Genomic DNA, 20345 nt, shown 5'->3' with positions numbered 1-20345 from the left:
TCAGATATGAATCATTCAAAACTAAATGCCAAGATTCATGACTTAAAACCTTTATAATAAATCATAGTGGCCTGAATAGTTATGATTTTAACAAACAATACTCAAGTAAAAAATAAAATCATATTACTTTTAGATTCCCCAGGTGTGTGGCACACATCTGTAATCCCAGCACGTGAGAGTTTGAAACTGGGGTAGGAGGGTTGCTTTGAGTTCTACACTAGCCTGGGCTTCATAGTAAGTTCAAAGCCACCTACACTGCATAGAAAACCTGTCTCACAATAATAATAATAATAACAATAAAGGAAATCATCTCTTTTTCAATTTAGATGCTCACTGCATCTCTATTTTTAAAAACTTCAATATAGAATATATGTTTTGTAGAGTATGGACGTTGTGACCTGGAGAAATTCCTTTACTTCCCTTAGCAGACAAAGCCATTTGAACAAAAATCCAAATCCTCTTGCCAACACTGACCATGGACACAGAATATAGTTTAGGATTTTAAAAGATGATTGCAAATTCAGCATTTAGGAAGTGACCCACTAAGAAGTGACACGTTAACATTTTCCTACACAGTCTGAGAATAAGACTTGTTGGTGTGAACGATGAATTCCCAGCTAGAGTTTGGTTTTGGTGAGAAAGCACGTCCCAGTTCACGTGTAATTGATGAAGTTGGGGTGGAAACTTCCTGTCTGTATGACTCAACAAGGCCTTGCTTAGGTTTGGGAGTACAGAGACTATGAACTTTTTAATGCAGTGAGTAGCCCTAGTTTAACTAGAAAGTGCCACTGGCCTCCCAGAGTCAAAGGAGAGACTGAAAAGTCAAGAAATCTTTTGGTGATTGGATTAGACCAGTAACCATAACTTTGAGCGACATAAATATTCATGCAGTCAATAGTAGGCTCTTGTGATTAGTTTTCCCTCCAAATTAGTACTTTTTAAATTTCTACTTATAGCTGGGATTCTTCTTGTTGTTATTTGTTCTGTTTTGGTAAAATGATATGGAGGTGCACAAAAACTATAAAAGGTATTAGTTTAAAGAGAGAGCAATGCACTCACTCCCAGAGAGGCACACAGTGCCCTCTTCAAGCAAGAAATAGCTGCTGCTCTGTGAAGTTCCTACACTGGCTGCCAGCTTCTGAAATAACTCATCTTTCTTCACTGAGCAAACTAAATAATGCAGAAAAATATTTTTCCATAACAGACAAATGTGTAAGTAAATATAGTAACTCCTACGAATTTTACTTTACTGTTTGCTTCTATTGACTTGTTTCTCTCTCTAACATGTTCCCTGGAGAGTTACCATTAGGCACACAGGGAATAGATACAATCCCACAGAACAAGTCGGTAGAGAGACAGTTTCTAGGTGACCACGCTGTCCTCATACAAAGAGGTCAAGAGGGCCATGCCCTATCTAAATAAAAAGGAAGATCACAAGCAAAGGCACCTAAAAACACATCACAAGGAGGATGCTCTTAATGAACTAGACTCCCAAATGCCGGTTAGGAGCAGGCAAATATGAAAGGGTTGTGCCACACCTAAAGTAGATGTCAGCAAACAGTGTACCAAGTAGCGTAGAAATGTTTCCATTGTCTTCCACTTCCTGTACTCAGACCACGAAGTAAAGAATAATAAATGGTGACAGGGCTTTAGAAAGAAAGCACAGTATTGGGATCTGGAGCCCTCACAGGAAGTCAGATGCATGGATGCTCGGATTCTTATGTGAGACTCTTGCATGTAGCTCTTTCCCCCATAATGGTGCACATGAATGTCCTGGTTGATGCACATCAGTAATACTGGAAAGAGAGGCAAGTGCCAGCACCTTATGAGGCCATGCTCCAAAGTCATTGTCTGATTTCTAACTGTGATGATGAAGCACGGTTACACTGGAAAATCTGAAATCACTGATGATCACAGGGTTGGGAAAATTGTTGTGAACCTCACAGGTGGGTTAAACAAGTGTGGCATGATTAGTCCCCAGTTTGATGCACAGCTGAGAGACCCAGAAAAATGGCAGAATAATCTGCTCCCGCCTGTCAGTTTGGTTTCATTGTACGGACAATCTCAGTTGGCATCATGGGCCATGAGGAAGCATGATGAAAACAAAAGAAGAAAAACCCTGGGATTCTTTTTCTAAGGATGTGCAACATGAATAAAATGCCTCAGCAGGGGAAAATATTTTTTCCCATGTAGTTCTTTTTTAATTTAAAAAGATAAAAGCAATGCTACAAAGTCTCAAAACAAGATAGGAGAGTAACAATGCTTAATACATTGTGTATTGTAATCTTCAAAGTAGTTGCTCATATGACAAGACATAGGTAAGAAAAATCAATCAAACAATATAGGCACAAAACTTCCTTTTCGATAAACTAAATAGAAATTAGTAGTATAACTATCTTAACGATCTTGTATATATGTAATATATATTTTTTTCCTTTTCTGTTTCTTCTTTTCTCCTGTCCTCCTTCCCAGTTTCTCTTTCCTTTTGAACATTTTTTTCCATGTCACTATATCTACTGTACATTTTGGATCTTACTTACTCTTATCATTTCTTACAATAGGGAGTAAAAACATGTTTACATATGTGAGTCTGATTTCTTTCACTTATGAGTATGGTCTCAAGTTGCGTCCATTTACTTATGAAAGTCTCAAATTTATCCTTCTTTATAACTGTGTAGTACTGCACTATATAAAAATACCACATCTTTTTTTAACTATTCCTCGGGTGATGGGCATTGCCCCATTACAGTAAATCACCGTAGACTACTTATAGTCTCTAATATAATGTAAATACTATATAGTGTGCTATACTCTTTAGGGAATAACGAGGGGGAAAATTGGTACACATTTAGTACAGATGCACCAATCCACACTCAGCTAGATCTGTAGAAGCTGTGAGGGCCAATGGTAAATTCTGTGACAAAAATTATCAATACTACCCCAAATTAGTCAAGAGAGGCCCATCTGAGAAGTCAGAGTTAAGCAGAGATGGGGAGGATAAGGAACTAGCTAGGTGATGAATGGATAAGAGAGCTTGCCAGGTAGTAGAATTGAACATGTGAGGATCCGTCAGCAATCACAAGTTGAAGGAGAGCTTGGAGAAAGGTTAGGAAGGCAGACAGAAGAGGAAGCAGAGAGGCACAATAGTCACTAAGTGCTTTCTAGTTACTAGGGTCCATTCTAAGGCTTTTCTATGCATTACGTCCTTATTAAAGTCCTGGGATGCAGACTCTGTTGGTTATCTGTTTTAATAAAAACCAAACATAGGCATGGAGAGATAGAGAATGACTTCCAAGGTCACACAGCCAGAAGTAGAAAAAGCAGAACTTGAATCCCCAACCGTTAGCCATCGTAACCCCAGTGACTGTAACAGAATCGGATGAAATAAACCATTAGGGCTCAGGAGAGAAGATATGGACTTTATTCTCAGTTCAACAGAAAGTATTTTCTGAACTCAGAGCAAGAGAAACATCCACTTCAGGGAAAATGGATTACGATGGAGTCAAAGGGGATTTGAGTGGTGACATGGGCAGAGGCAGTTGAGGTGTGACATGTTCTTACTCTTGAGCAATCCGATGACCAAGTATTATTCCAAAGAAAGTGTGACTAGTATTGATGGATACTTTCTAAATTATACTTTTTCCATGGGCAAAATGTTCTAAAGGAAACTAAAAACAATTCGGGTGAATGCTGAAAAAAATGAGTAGTTTTTTTAAAATTTCATAACACAACACACTCAAAGCACTTTTAGTCATAATTCTCTTGGAGACCTAGAGAAGTAAATGCAGTAAGAAAGAATATAACCCGAAGTAAATGATAAACGTTGTTATTTGGAAACTATACAGTCACTGAGGCAGGAAGACAAGTATTGCCAAGAAACAAATGATCAAATTCGGTGTCTCCCTAACAGGAAGTTTATAATGAAGGATGAAGTCAGTGTCTACCCAGCACATAAAATAGTGTCTGACATCTACCAAGTCAAGCATGTGTTGACTAAAAAGCAGCAACAGTCAATTTTCTGCTTTAAACTGATGGAAGCAGAACAGAGAATAACAGAGTACATAATAAACAATCAGGATGACTGAAGTTTGTTAACCTGTGGCTTTGGTTGCACTGTGACTCAGACACTGTATATTGCGAGAGGTTCAAAAACTTGAAAAATAGTATTATCCTATGTGTCTCAAGATCACAAGTTGATTTCTTATACTTGCCTGTTCACATCACAAAGAAAAATTCTGCATTCTGGAATTAATATCTGTGTGGATAAAGACAGCTTATGCCACCCAGCAAGAGCTCATCAAGTGCACCTTTTCCCAATCCCATGATTAATATCCAGCGCTATCTCCTTGGCTAGAAATTGGTCCTGGCTGCAGATATAACAGGGGAATTGGCAAATGCTACAAATCCAGAGTTCCCTTCTCAGCACCTCACCCTAGGACAGCAGTTGATCAAATTTTGACCAGCATACTGTTTTCAGGGCTCCAAACTCTATACAAACTTTCCCCAAATGTGGAGGAGGAGGAAGAAAAGGAGGAGGAGAAGAAGGAGGAAAAGGAGGAAGAATTGAAGACAAATATTCATCCCATCAGCAGTTCAAGAAAAACTCATGTCATACAGCCCCAGATGTGAAATAGCTGTGCACCTTTCTTAACAAAAGGCATTATATTATTATCCAGAAAATTCAAAAGGCCCAGCATCCAGCTTCAATTCCCTGCCAGGAGCTGTATAACTCTGACAATGAACAGATATGTCATTTCTGGATTTTAATTAGTATAAAATTTTAAGGACTTTTTTTCTGTCTGAGGACAGTTACGAATTTTAAAGATTGTTTTCCCCTCCACCATTATTTTATAGATTCATCTAACACTGGACAAAAAACTGCTAAAAACTGAAAACTTTCAATTTTAAACTATTTTATTTTTGAAGATTGAGAAAACTTTCTATCCCAAACTTACTAATCTTTAGCTTTTCCTTCAAGCTATTTTGGCCAGTTAATTTTATGTTTAGATGAGAGTATGATTTATTTACTGTACACAGAAGTAGAAAATCATTATATATTTACACGTTATATATGATATGTATTTCTAGACATGTTTATTCAGAAATATATAATATATAAAATAATGCATCCTGAATTATGGTCCCCTATTCTATCAGTTTCCCTCAAATATTTATTTTAGAACATATATAAAAATAATATATCAAATGAATTCAATTAAATATAGATTCAAACGTTGAAAAGTATAGAGTTATTTCATTGCCAAGTATAAGTAATTCTACACTTTGAAAAGCCTCTACTATGTTCTCTGTAATCTTATAAATACTTTGAAGCAGCAAGCATTCACATACAGACTAGAATTGAATGAATCTAAGAAAAACATAGACAAGACCTACAAATTCAAGCTAGGCTCTAGTAGGGTGACTAAGCAGACTTACAAGGAAAGGAGCCTGGTTCATGCGTTCAGAGCACTGATCTTCACTTTCTGCACATTTACTAATATCTCATTTTGTCTACTCAACTAGCAGCTCTGCCCTCAGCATCTGATACTGCTTTGAAAAAAAATTCATTGTCTATACATAAGATAACTAAGATGACTATACTACTAATTCTATAAGTTCTTGGAAAAGATCAGTTAATACTCATTTGATTAGATCAACTTTGCATGTTGATATCTGGTAATCTAAGCAACCCTTTTGAAGGTAACAATATGTAATATAACAACCATTGTTGAATTCCTATTACCTTGTTTTGAAAACTTATATTGTATTGCTTTGGGTTTGCTGTAGTTGTTTGTCTCTTTTGCTGCTTTTTTTTCTGTTAAATGTTAAAAAAAAATTAAATTTTAGGAAGATGGCCCTGAAAAAAAAAACAACAACAAAAAAAAAAAAAAAAAAGAAAAAGAAAGAAATAGATCCATGAGCAAGATTAGCCAAACAAAAGATGGAATTTCTTTTCCGGGGCCTATTAACACAAGGGTACAATGCACACTGATGAATAAAGCCTGAACTAAGGCCGGTGAACTTGAGCATACAGGCTTGGCCCAACAATTGCTCGGCGCAAACTGGTAGAAGGACTGGGGCTTTCTGCACAGTCTCCCACTCAGATGGCCCTCTGGCCCCAGTCCTAAGAGAGCCCTTTAAGCAGGGCCATAAAAGAAACAGATTACCTATAAGGAAGACCCATCAAAATAATGACAGACTTCTCAACACAAACTATCAAATCAAGAAGAGCTTGAAAAGAGCTGGGGATTTAGCTCAGCGGCATAAGCACCTGTCTTGCAAGCAGGTGGTTGTGAGTTCGATCCCCGGTACCGATAAAAAGTTTAAAAAAAAAAAAAAAAAAAAAAAGAAGAGCTTGGAGTGAAGTATTCTAAGCCTTGAAAGAAGATAACCTCCAACCCAGATTAAAGTACCCTACAAAACTCTCTTTCAAAATTAATGGAGAAACAAGATGTTTCCATGATAAGGAGAAACTGTGGGAATTCTTGACCACCAATACAAATCTACAAAAAATACTAAAGGACATTCTACAGAGATACAAAAAAAAAAAAAAAAAAAAAAAGAGATTCCAGCAACCATGCAGAGAGGCCTCAATGAATGGGGCAGACAGTGGAATGAAGGAGAAAAGTTGACAAATAATAGCAGAAAAATAGAATAGCAGAGAAGAGGCAGAGAAGGCAGGCTATAGTCTCTAATATAGATGGCCTTGATACACTAACAAAAAGACAGGCAGAGTAGATCAGGAGATAGGATCATCGAGGTGCTCTGAATTGGAAATATACTCAACCTGAAGAGGGTTAATAAACTGAAAGTCAAAGATGAGAAAGCAATGCTCTATGTGACAGGGAACCAAAGAGAAGTAGGGATAACTCACCCAGCAGCTGCAGATAGGTTGGAAAGTCATGACACTTTTGTGCAGTGGAGAGCTACTCAGCTATAAGGAAAGAAAACCTTGAGGCTTTAGTAAGTAAAGGAATACAGCTCAAGATCAAACTCTCTCCACCTACTCTCACCCAGAGTGCACACCACAGCTGCCTGCCTAGAGGAGTGAGTTGGGCTGAGCAGTGGGACCCCATTTCAGCCTAGCTGACTGCCTTCTCTCACCTGGAGGGCACACGGCAGCTGCTCCACCAGGGAACTGGAGGGAACTGGGCCAAGCTTCGGGAACCTGCTCTGGCTTTAACTGCGACCTTCTTTCGACCTGGAGAGCATCAGCACTACTGCCACTGCCTGAAGGAGGGAGCAGCCCTGCTGAGGAGGTTTGAGGCCTACCTAGGCCATAGGGGGACCCTCTATCAGCCTGGGGAGCTTTGCTATCCAAGGACATGGATGGTTATACAACATCCAATCCCCAGGAGAGTATGAGATCCTTGCTCTAGGGGGTTGAGGGCCCGCTGGGCTTGCAGCCACACTAGATTGGGTTTAGCGGGATTTGGGATTGCCTGCACCACACCAGGTGGCCTTCTTTCCCTCAGGGGAGCTTTGCTGCCAGAGAGGGGAGCTGTGTAGCTTGAGGAGGCTTTAGGTCTACCTGAGAGGAGCCTGGCAACCTTGTTTTTGTTTTTTTTTTTTTGTTTTTTTTTTTTGTCTTTTTCCTTTTTATCAGTACCAGGGATCGAACTCACGACTGGGCAACCTTGTTTTAATCAGGGGGCCTCGCTGCCCAAGGAGGGAACTATATTACCAGAGTCGTCCCAGGAGCCCAGGACATAAGAGACAGTTTCCAACAGGCTCAGGGGAAGCTTTGGAACAACATTTGAAACATGGAAATATAGGAAACGAAAGACCAAAATGCAATCTCAAATATACAGCCCACTCCAAGAAAGCCGAGGAGCCATGTACATAGAAGAAAATACATGCCATATGCCTGAATTTGGTTACTATTATTAGTAACCAAAATAAAGAAGCAACTCCGGGAAGCTTTAAAGGAATTCAAATTAGAAATAATCTCTCAGGTAAAAGAAGAAACGATAAAAGAAATAAAGGAGATGCTGAACATATCTAAAGAAGACACAGTTTAAAAATTGCAGGACCTAAACAAAAAGATAGAATCCCTGGATGAACAATATAAGAAACAAACAGAATATATAAAGCAGATGCAAAGAGATATACAGGAAATCAAAAATTCCATTGAAAGTTGTAAAAACCACCTCAATGAATGTGAAGATAGAATTTCAGACCTCAAAGACAAGATTGCAGCCAGTGAACAGGAAAGGAAAGATCTTTTAAAAATAACAAGAAATCAGGAAATAACAATTCAACACCTGCAAGATGACACAAAGTAAAACAACATAAGGTTGATAGGGATAAATGAAAAAGAAGGGGACAACATAAAGGATGTCAAGAGGATATTTAGAGAAGTAATAGCTGAAAATTTCCCAAACATGAGATTGGAAACTGATATAAAGATCAATGAAGCATACAGAACTTCAAATAGCCATAATCAAAATAAAACTACACCCATACATATAATAATCACCATCCCAGAAATCGAACAAAAGAATAGAATATTAAAAGCTGTCAGGGAGAAAAGACGGATCACCTATACAGGAAAACCTATCAGAATCACAGCAGACTTCTCAGCACGAACAATAAAGTCAAGAAGAGCATAGAGTGAAATATTTCAGATCCTAAATGAAAATGATTTCTAACCTAGGCTGATGTACCCTGCAAAACTGTCCTTCAAAATCAATAGAGAAATAAGATACTTTCATGACAAAGAACAGCTGAAGAACTTCATGATCACCAAGCCAACCCTGCAAACAATATTGAAAGACAGTTTAGATCCACTTAGGAAAAAAACCACTAAACAAAGCAGACAATTAAACATAACAGAAAGATAAAGATGCAACAGCAGAAAGAGAACATGTCAACAATAAACCAACATATAGCAGTTATAACCATTAATGTAAGTGGTCTCAATGCACCAATTAAAAGAAACAGACTGGCAGAATGGATTAAGAAACAAAATCCATGGGGCTGGGGATTTAGCTCAGCGGCATAAGCGCCTACCTTGCAAGCAGGCAGTTGTGAGTTCGATCCCTGGTACCGATAAAAAGGACAAAAAACAAAACAACAACAAAAAAAAGTCAATCAAGAAACAAAATCCAACCATATGCTGTCCAAAAGAAACCCATCTAACCCAAAAGGATACTCACAGACTGAAAGTCAAAGGATGAAAAACAGTACTTCGTGCAACAGGAACCCAAAAAAAGCGGGATGATGGAAGTTATTCTGTTTGCAGACAATGTGAACTTCAAATCAATAATGATCAGAAGAGATAAAGAAGGTCACTACATAATGGTTAGGGGAAAACTTCAAGAGGAAGAGATAACTATCTTAAATATATATGCACCAAATTCCAGAGCACCCAGTTATATAAAACAAGTACTAACAGCAATGAAAAACCAAATTATCAGGAATACAATTTTAACACGAGATCTTAACACACCATTGACACCAATGGACAGATCAACCAGACAGAAAATCAGCAAAGAAATAAAAGAACTGAATCACACCTGTGAACAAATGGACTTGATAGACATATACAGAGTATTCCACCCAATGACAACAGAATACACATTTTTCTCAGCAGTACATGGGTCATTCTCTAAAATAGACCATATATTTTAACTCATAGAACATATTTAAATAAATGCAAAAAAGTTGAAATTATCCTTTGCATGTTATCTGATCATAGTGCTATGAAATTAGAAATTAATGATAAAAGATACTGCAAAAATCCCACAAACACATGGAAACTAAATAACACACTCTTGAGTAATCAGTGGGTCACAGAGAAAATTAAAGAAGAAATTAAACAATACCTACAAACTAATGAAAACACAAATACAACCTACCAGAATCTGTGGGATGCAATGAAAGCTGTCCTCAAAGGAAAATTTATTGCACTGAGTTCCCACATAAGGAAAACAGAACGAATACAAATAAATAACCTGATGTTACACCTCAAACATCTAGAAAAAGAAGAGCAAGTCAAGCCCAAAGCCAAAAAAGGAGAGGAAATTATAAAAATCAGAGCAGAAATCAATGCAGTAGAGACTAAAAAAAAAAATCCAAAAAATCGATAAGCCTCTAGCCAACCTTATTTTAAAAAGGGAAGAAAAAGCTCAGATTCATGCAATAAGGGATGAAAATTGCAAAATCACTACAGACCCTATAGAAATACAGAATATCATCAACACCTATTTCAAAAACCTCTACTCTCAAAGGTTTGATAACGCAGAAGAATAGACAGATTTCTAGAAGCATATGAAGTACCAAAGCTAGATCAAGAGGATATAAAACTGCTGAATAACCCAATTTCTATTAATGAAATTGAGAACGTAATTAAGTCCTTATCTACAAAGAAGAGTCCAGGCCCAGACGGATTCACTGCAGAATTCTACAAGAAATGCAAACAAGACCGAATGCCGACACTCCTCAAACTCTTCAATGAAATTGAAAAGGAAGCAATCCTTCCTAAGTCGTTCCTGGAAACAAATGTTACTCTAGTACCAAAACCTGAGAAAGACCCAACTGAAAAAGACAACTACAGACCAATCTCCCTAATGAACACAGATGCAAAAATCCTCAATAAAATATTGGCAAATAGGATGCAGCAAATCATCAAGAAGATTATACACCATGACCTAGTGGGATTCATCCCAGGCATGCAGGGATGGTTCAACTACATAAATCAATAAATGTAATCCACCATATCAATACAGCTAAAAGTAAAATAACATGAAAATTTCTATAGATGCAGAAAAAGCTTTTGATAAGGTCCAACATTCATTTATGATAAGAACCTTGCAGAAAATTGGAATAGACAATCTTTACCTCAATATAATAAAGGCCATTTATGACAAACCAACAGCCAGTATCATACTAAATGGCCAAAAATTGAAGGCCTTTACTTTAAAATCAGGCACAAGACAAAGATGTCCTTTATCACCACTCCTATTTAATATAGTACTGGGAATATTAGCCAGAGCAATTAGACAAGAGAGAGAGAAATCAAAGGCATAAAGATAGGAAAAGAAGAAGTTAAATTATCATTATTTGCAGATGACATGATACTCTACATACAAAGACCCCCAAAACTCCATTGAAAGACTCCTAGATATAATAAATAAATTCAGCACTGTGGCTGGATACAACATCAATACTCAACAATCAATAATAGCATTCCTATACACTAACAACAAAATCACAGAGAGAGAAATAAGAGAAACCACATCCTTCACACTAGCAACCAAAAAAATGAAATATTTAAGAATTACTCTCACGAAAGAAGTGAAAGACCTATACAGTGAAAATTATAATACACTGAAAAAGGAAATTGAAGATGATATCAGAAAATGGAAAGACATCCCTTGCTCATGGATAGGAAGAATAAATATTGTGAAAATGGCCATTCTCCCAAAATTCTTATACAGATTCAATGCAATCCCGATAAAAATACCATCAACATACCTCATAGATCTCGAGAAATCACTCCTAAAATTCATCTTGAGCAAGAAGAGGCCTAGAATAGCAAAGACAGTTCTAAGCAGCAAAGGCAAGGCAGGAGGCATCACAATCCCTGACTTGAAGTTACACTACAAAGCAACCGTAGTAAAATCAACATGGTACTGGAACCAAAACAGAGCTGAAGATCAGTGGAATAGATTAGAAGATACAACCACAACTACAAACACACTCAACCACCTTATCTTTGATAAGGTTCACTGGAAGAACGACAGTCTCTTTAATAAATGGTGCTGGAAAAACTGGCTCTCCATATGCCGAAAACTAAAACTAGACTCATGCCTATCACCATGTACTAAAATAAAATCTAAATGGATCAAAGATCTGAATATTAAAACAGAAATACTAAATCTATTGGAAGACAAATTGGGTAAAAACCTTGAAGACATAGGAGTAGGTAGAGAATTCATGAACAGAACTGAAACCACACGGGAAATACTTCCCAGAATCAATAACTGGTATCACCTCTTATTAAAAAGTTTCTGCACATCAAAAGAAATCTCCAGCATAGTGAAAAGAAAACCTACAAACTGGGAAAAAAATCTTAGTGAACTTCCCTTCAGACAAAGGACTTCTGTCTAAAACATATAAAGAATTTTAAAAAATCAGACCCCCCAAATTCAAAGACCCAATCCAAAAATGGGCATCTGAGATGAATACACAATTCTCAGATGAAGAAATACAAATGGCAAATAAATATATGAAAAAATGTTCATCATCATTAGTCATTAGAGAAATGCAAATTAAAAGCACACTGAGATTTCATCTCACTCTTGAAAGAATGGCCAAGATCAAGAAAGCCACCAACAACAAATGCTGGAGAGGCTGTGGGGGAAAAGGAACTCTCCTGCACTGTTGGTGGGAGTGTAGACTGGTGCATCCATTGTGGAGGTCAGTCTGGAGATTTCTCAGAAAGCTAGGATTGGAAGTCCCATTTGTTCTAGCTATTCCACTTCTAGGCATATTCCCAGAAGAACTGAAAGCATCATACCACGGTGATATATGTGCACCCATGTTTATAGCAGCACAATTTGTAATAGCCAGATCTTGGAAACAACCCAAGTGTCCATCAACTGAGGAATGGATAAAAAAGTTGTGGTATTTCTATACAATGGAGTATTATTCAGCTGTAAAGAAGGATCACATTGAGATATTTATCAATAAATGGACACAGTTTGAGACCATACTCATAAGTAAAATAAATCAAACTCACATATATAAATACCGAATAGTTTCCCTAGTGTAAGAAATGATAAGAATACATAAAACTATGTGGTAATCGTGATTTCCAATCATATTGGTTTGAAGCAATATAATGTTTTCACTCATTAAATGGAATGGTTTTAATCTGGGTTGTTCGATTTTATTGTCTGTGATTGTACGAATAGCTATTTTGAAGAAAACAAGACATCATAATAGCTAGTGCTGACTTAATATCATCTTGTTTTGAAGTCCCATCAAGTTATTGTTCATCTGTTTCCATTGGTTTTATCACATTGTATCTTATATTTTAATATATGTGATAGTATAAACAAAATTTTTTTATAGGCAAAGAGATAATATAGAAACCATTGTTCGTTTTCTGTTAGCTGGTTCTAAATACCCTGTAATACTTTCATTCTCTTGAATGGTTTCACACTGTCTTGATATGCTTGATGCTATAGCATACGAAGTTATACTCAAATATTTCAAGGAAAGAGACACTATGGTAACTACTATTATGTCAGGTTATCTGGTGGTGAAACACTATGATGCTTAAATTGTTCTATTCTGACCTGTGTTGTTCTGTTGTTATGTCCTCTTTTATCTCAATCTCCCCTTTTTTATCCTTTTTTTAAAAAAAATTAATTTATTTTTTCTTATTTTTGTTAATTAAGGGAAAAATATATTTTAAAATAGTGGGATATATTATAGTAACTTTTTTGCTTTCCTATTAACTTGATTTGACCATTGTATTGCTCTCCCCATCTTGTTTTGACTGATTTTACTCTATTCTGTTTTTTTTGATAGTATCAAGTTTGAGGGTATAGGCAACCACTTTGAAGGCAATAAGATTTACTATGATGCCCATTATGGTTTGACTATTATCTTCTTTTGAAGTCTGTAAGGTCTCCAGTGTAGGTTTTATTGGTCTTGGTCTGTACTGTTTTGTTCAATTCTACTATACCTGATGATATAGGAAACTCTTTTTAAGATAGCAAGAGGCATAATGGTAACCATTTTGATTACCTGGTATTCTATTTTTGCATCATGTACTATGTCCATTCTTCTTTTCTAACTGACTCTTTTGCTTTGTCTCATTTGGGTTTTTTCTCTTAAAAAAAAAAAGTAATAAGAATTGTGGGAGTAATAAAGCCCAAAATGTGTAATTGTTATTGTAAAAAAGAGAGGAAAAAAATGATCTAAAGGATATAACTGCATGTATATTTAAGTGTGTAAGATAGAAAACCGTATTACTAAGTTTTTGTTGAATCATTGAACACAACTGTTTGCAATCTCACTGAATGTCCACTTTGTATGCTTTAATTTTGTAGTTTGAACAACTATTTCTAAGATGACAATATGTAATCTATTAATTAGTGATTTCTTACTGTATTTTTTTTCTTGTAATTCTGTATTACTTGTACCGTTTTACTGTTTTGTTTTGGGTTTTTTTCTCTTTTAATAAAGAAAAAAAGATGGGGACAACTATTTGGAAGAAAACAAGAGACAATACAGTAGACAGTGAAGATCTCCAGTGGTCTTGCTTTGAAATCTGTGTTTCTTAAAATTGTTTTCTTATGATCTGCTTTGTTCTGTCTTGTTCTGTTTAATCTTACTCTCTTTAAAATAAAAAAAAAGAACTGATTACACTAACAAGCACTGGAGACATCAGGTTTTCTTGGCAGCACAGCGTAGGGACCTGCTTAACCTCATGGTAAGAGAAGATGCAATGTGGCTTTGGGCCCAGAGAAGCACGTCAGCATAGTGTGGCTCTTGCATAGTCCAGCATGTCTCAGGCAGACAGAGAAATGGCTCCACCCACAGCAGGAGTGGTTCAAAGCCTTTCAGAGGCCTCCCAGGCATCAGCCATGTCAGACCTTAGAAGGAAAAGGCAGATGAGTGACTCCAGAAAGAGTGTGAGCTCTTAAGAAGCAGGCCTTCCCACCCCCTCCCCAACAACAAGTCACATCCACACCCAGAAATGGGGGACTTGATGTCCTAAAATAGCCATGGAAGCAGAGCATGAGAAAAGCAGTATTCCCATAGAAAGGACCCCACTATTAATATACACACAGTGTCAACAAAAAAATGACCAGGAACATCTGCACACTCTGCAGGCAATCCGCTCCCTTCAATACAAGACAAGCAAATTTAGATATTGAAAACAATGGCCTTCGCCTTTCATTTCATACTGCAACCAACACAAGTTTGTCTTTGTTGGTGAACAAACAAGGCTTGTTATCCTAAAGAAATGTAGGCAAAATGATCCATGCTCTGACATTCCTATCAGTCTCCCTGATACACTTATTTCAAAAACATTCTGCCACCCCCCAAGTGTCTCATTTTACATACCAAAATCATTCACAATTTTTCCCACTTAGGAAGAAATTAACAATACAAAAACAAATCACTAAAATCATATGAAGTTGCTTCAATCAAATGGGCTGTGAACTCAAGATTTTGAGGGCACCTGATGTTCTGTGTCTGCTGGCATGTGGCTCACTCCAGGAATTTTTCGTCTAATCCAAAAGGACTGAATTCTGACAACTGCCACTTCATTAGAAGGTATAATCAGAAATGTTAGCTGGGCGTGGTGGTGCATGCCTGTAACCCCAGCATTTTGGAGGCTGAGGCAGGAGGATCGTTGTGAGCTCTACACCAGCCTGTGCTACAAAGTGAGCTCAAGGCCTGCCTACATGGAACAGGGAGACCCTCTCAAAAAGACAAAAATAAAATGTTACTCACTTTTACATCAGTCAGTCATTTGGCCACTCATTTCTTGAGAATGAGAAGAAATTCCTAGAACTGACATACTTTCCTGGAACTTCCTTCTTCTATGAAACAAAAGGAGGGTGAGGAAGGAAACACCCTCCCTTTTTGGTATGGCCTGAACACAGTGTCCTCATATGCATCCCTGACCGTATTATTGCAAAACAATGCATTATGGAAGCAAAGCTCTAATCTGAGCAATTCTTTGGAAGATAATGCGCAATGTAACAACCATTGTTAAATTCCTACCATCTTGTTCTGAAAGTCCATATTGTTATTGTGGTTTTTGTTGTTGCTGTTGTCGTCTGTCTCTTTTGCTTTTTGTTTTTCTTTTCTGTATTTTTTTTTCTCTTGAAATAAAAAAAAAAGGAAACCAAGCTCATGTGGGGCTGGTATTGTATAATAAGCTATTTCTTAAAAAGAAACAAAGAGGAACTCAAGATGTCATTCATTTTATCCAGATACAAGAAAAAGGAAAAGAAAGAAAAAAACAGTGCCCCCAACTATCTTCATTTCCTTTAAGTCTGTAACATCTTTTACATTCTGTCTGGTTAAGGCATGATAAATAACATTTTATGGAAATCTGCGACGTAAGTGTCTTTAGGAATTTAGGAATTTAGGAATTGATCTCTCAGATCTTAAACTTGGTATTTACTATCATTCCTAATACTCCTTAGAATCAGATGTAGGCATCAGAATTGTTTCTGTAGCTTTAAAAATGGACAGATCTGGCTTGGCAGAGATGCTGCAGGCCTGCAGTCATTTTCATTCCCAGAAATTTAGCAATTTAGTGAGACTAAGCAATTTACAAAAGTCTGTATCTCAAAAAACAAAACAAAACAAAAAAACCTGGGGATTGTAGCTTGATACAAAGACCCTGAGTCCAATTCCCTAGGTCCCTCCTCCAAAAAAGGAAAAAGAAAAAGAAAAAAAATCATACCTGCCAGATTCTGTCTCCCCCTCTGCATGCTGAGCTCATGTACTTACAGTTTGGAGATTTTCCTGGTTCTAGAGGGTACCCAAGGTTAAGAGCTCCTGCTTATATGTTAAAAAAGAAGCCTTTGAGACACTAGAAATACAATAAAAATCATCAGTGCCATACATTTTCGAAATTCTGTTTTGGAGTTGTGCATGCAGTTCGGTGGTAGAGCACATGCTTAGTATCTGCAAGGCCCTGAGTTCTATCCCTAACAAACTAGAAAGAAAAAGAAAAAGAAAAGAAATCATGCTTCATTAGTCAATAACAAGCAGAAGTAACTAACAAAGAGCAGCAGTTCCTCTTTTTTCTCCTATCCCTGTCCTGTGAGCTCACAGACCTGAGACAGCCTTCTCTGTCCCATTCCCCCAAATTATGATTTAATTATCTGGAGCTGTAGCCTAGATATCAAAGAAATTTTACGCTCCTTGGTTGATTCTAATGTATAGCCAAGGATGAAAATCACAGCTTTTAATTAGAGATATAAAACCAGAATCATCCAGTGGGATGTTCTTTTTAAAATTTATACATAATTAAATTCTAGCTCCAAAGATCCTGATTCAGTTCATATAGGTGTTATGCTTGGCACTAATATTTTTAAAGCACCCTGCAGTGTTTTACATGTTGTAACAATCAAGAAAAATGGACAGAAATATTATAGAGACATAAATTCAAACACTGCCTGATCAAATAAATTAATATACAGATTATCATATTTGATATATTGCTTATTTATAAATTAACAAATTTGTACTCTCGGGAGCATTTAACTTTTCTTCACAAATATTTAAATGTAAATTTTTTGAGAAAACTATTGATAGATAATTTTCACTTATAGGAAAAAATTAGACTTCCTAAGCATAGTGCCAAAGGCTCAACCAAAAAAGGAAGGAAGAAAGAAAGATTGATAGCTGGAAATACAGCAAAATTTAAAATTCTCTATATCAAAAACACCATGGTAAAATTATAAAACAAATGATAACTGAAATATGTGACACAGCTATGACAGCCAAAGCTTAACTCCTTTAATATTTATAGAACACATAAGTCAGTAACAAATTTTTTAAAAGAAAGGATATAACAACAGAAAACTAAATAAGGAATATAAACATAAATGTATTTTAATTAAAAATACAAATGGCCAGCAGAATAATGGGAAAATTTTAAACACAACTACTTCAAAAGGCAAACCATGAAAGTGAGAAGATATTATTTGCCAGTACAGTTGGGAAAGATAAAACAGAATAAATTACAAGGTTGCGGAGAAAACAGCGTTTTTTTAGGCTGACATCTAGAAGGTAAATTAGCATACTCTTTAGAAAGAGTGACCAGTCTACATGGATCAAAAACCTTAAAATCATGTATAGATTTTGAGCCAAAAACTCTGCACCCAGGCATTTAAGAAGGAAATAATCTCTGCTGCTGAGGTCCCTGCAGCTCTTGGCTTGATGCTCTGGGTATTAAAGAGCCGACAGAGAAGGCATTGGCCCAGGGCCCCTGTGAGCAGATTTATTTGAAAGTCACGCCTTGCCAACATCATACCTGGCATCTCTCACTGATATGACAGTGGAAACCACCTCCTTTGCAGAGTGCTGAGGTTTCCACGCAAGCGGCCTGTTGGCCTCATGGCCCGCAAGCCGTCCCTGACTGTGCAGACAGCCCTAATGCAGCCAATGCATTCTCCTCACCCCATAGCGTTCCTGCAACCCCCTTCCAATCCCCTCTGTGTTTCTCTGCGAGTGCAGCCAGTCCATAATAGTTCCTTTCTTCTGGCAGCAGTTGCCAAGGAGTCTGGGCATGAGCAGCAGCTCGAGGTCTTTTGAGGACACTCTGCTGTCATCCTCCAGATATCATTCGGCTCTCAGCCAGTGCCAGTTAACTCTCTCCATTCCCAGCTTCTGTTCTGCTGGTCACCTTATTAAGGGGTTTCTGACTGCCATACTCAACATGGTCGCTTCAAATACAGACTTTCTATACCATGCATGAGCTCTGCTCATGACTTGTCCCCTCCCCAACCCAAACACCATGGCCCTGCTCATTCTATAACAGCAGGGCTTACAATGGCAAAAAAACAAAAACAAAAACAAAACAAAAAAATGGGATATTATTCAATGAATAAAAATGATGCAGTAGCAGACGACGTAATAACAAGATTGACACTCATCATACAGTGAGGAGAAAAGCAACATCGGTTTTCTTAATTGAATACAATAAGCACTGTTAGTAACAAATCTCTAGTTTGTAAGTTATATGGTTGATTTCCCTATTTATTTTCTGCTAGTCTCTAATTTATAACTTTTAATATGAGTATGGTATTTATCTGGGAAAATAACACTAGAAATAAAACAAATTAAAAATGGCATGTTAAAAAAGTTATAGGTGTTGTACACCAAGTCTGCTTGTACTCCAGGAGCCTGTGCCTGCTCTACCTGCAAAGATGAATTTGCCCAGAGCGATTTGCCTCTAAGTGGTGCAAAGTTCTGATTTTGCAGAAGCCAGGACCGGAGAGGGCATTTGCCACCTCAGCTGTGGCAGTGCCCTAGAAACAGGTACAGCTGACAGCTCTGCATGAGGTCCCGGATGGATGGTTTTCAAACTTTCAGTACCCACCCAGGAAATCTTATTTCCCAAACACTCCCATTCACTGTTACACACACCTGGGTTCCCTAAGGCCTGACCATCCTTTGATATAGAAAGTTTTCTTCACCATATCCATCTACAAACTCTTTCAAATCCCAGACTACCCTTTAGTTCTTTCTGATCTCCAACACCTCAGATTAAGTCTTCCTTCACCTAGAGCCCCGTAGTATTTTACCTATATACTCTATTATATCAGTTTGTAACACTATATTCAAGCTGGGCTACAGATACTATTTAAACAAATCCTGCAGATAGGATAGAAAACCCTCACCCTAGCCATGAACATTTCCAACTTGCTGTTTGTAGCTGCTGACACATGCAAGAATTAAGGCATTTGAGAAGTGGCAACTGAAAGGTGATAGTGATCAGAGCTCAGACAATGTAATGTCTATTGCAATGGCTGGTGTAAGGGGGAGCTGGGAGTCCCCATGGGGTGGGGAACACCTAAAAGAAGTTTGGCTCTATTAGACTCAGCCGCAAGGTGTAGGAAGAAAGGAGCATGGTAGTTTACAGTAGAGAAAAATGATCATTACTTGCAATCATTAAAGCTCATGCAATCTTTTGGTACAATACATTCGGGGGGGGGGCGGAAAGCTGTATTTCCAAACAAAAACCATTAGTCCAGTGTGGGGGACAACCTGGAAGACTTTCCTTGATCAAAGAGCAATTAACTCCCCTCTGGCTATACCTGGCCCTCTCTCCACGTACTGTTACATACAGAGCTGGCTAGGCCATTTCTTTACCCCTTCAACTGGCTCTAAGCAATGTCAATAGGGCTGGCTGAAATGCCTATGCTTAATCTTTGAAACTAGGTGACAGTTGCTCTTGCCCTATCTGTGACTCCCCAAAATCATGTTTGAGGCAGGCAGGATGAAGAGCCTCCTCTGCTGTCAACTGGGATGGAGCCTTGAGATAAGAGGCTATGACTTCTGAGGGAATAAAATTTACATATCAGAACTGAAGCACCACCCTAAAACAACAGATAGTGCCTCAACTGTGTTATGCAGATTACTCTTGCTGCATATCCTTCCCTCTGCATATTGCAGAAGTGATCTCAGGCCATGTGTCTATCTCAGCTCTTAGCATTCACATACTTCCCACCTTTCCACAGTCACTCATCCGTGAGCCACTCCAGTCTTCATGAGTTAATAAAATCTAGGTTGGATCCTAAATTCAGCCAAGATGGTGGTTCACTGGAACAAAGGCCTCACCCCAGGGCCCAACT

General features: G+C 37.6%; 1 protein-coding gene and 1 pseudogene across 1 annotated transcript in view; one reads left to right on the top strand and one right to left on the bottom strand.

Moving 5' to 3' along the window:
- Tmem236 (transmembrane protein 236) overlaps positions 1–20345 on the bottom strand; it is a 45788-nt gene that overhangs the window by 4479 nt on the left and 20964 nt on the right. The window lies entirely within an intron of this gene.
- LOC100720575 (small ribosomal subunit protein uS8-like) lies at positions 1741–2137 on the top strand (annotated as a pseudogene).

Source organism: Cavia porcellus, unplaced genomic scaffold (genome assembly GCF_034190915.1).
Source record: "Cavia porcellus strain 051 isolate PalLab524CR breed Dunkin Hartley unplaced genomic scaffold, mCavPor4.1 scaffold_27, whole genome shotgun sequence".
NCBI classification, from domain to species: domain Eukaryota; kingdom Metazoa; phylum Chordata; class Mammalia; order Rodentia; family Caviidae; genus Cavia; species Cavia porcellus.
This window is presented reverse-complemented; position numbering and strand designations above follow the sequence as displayed.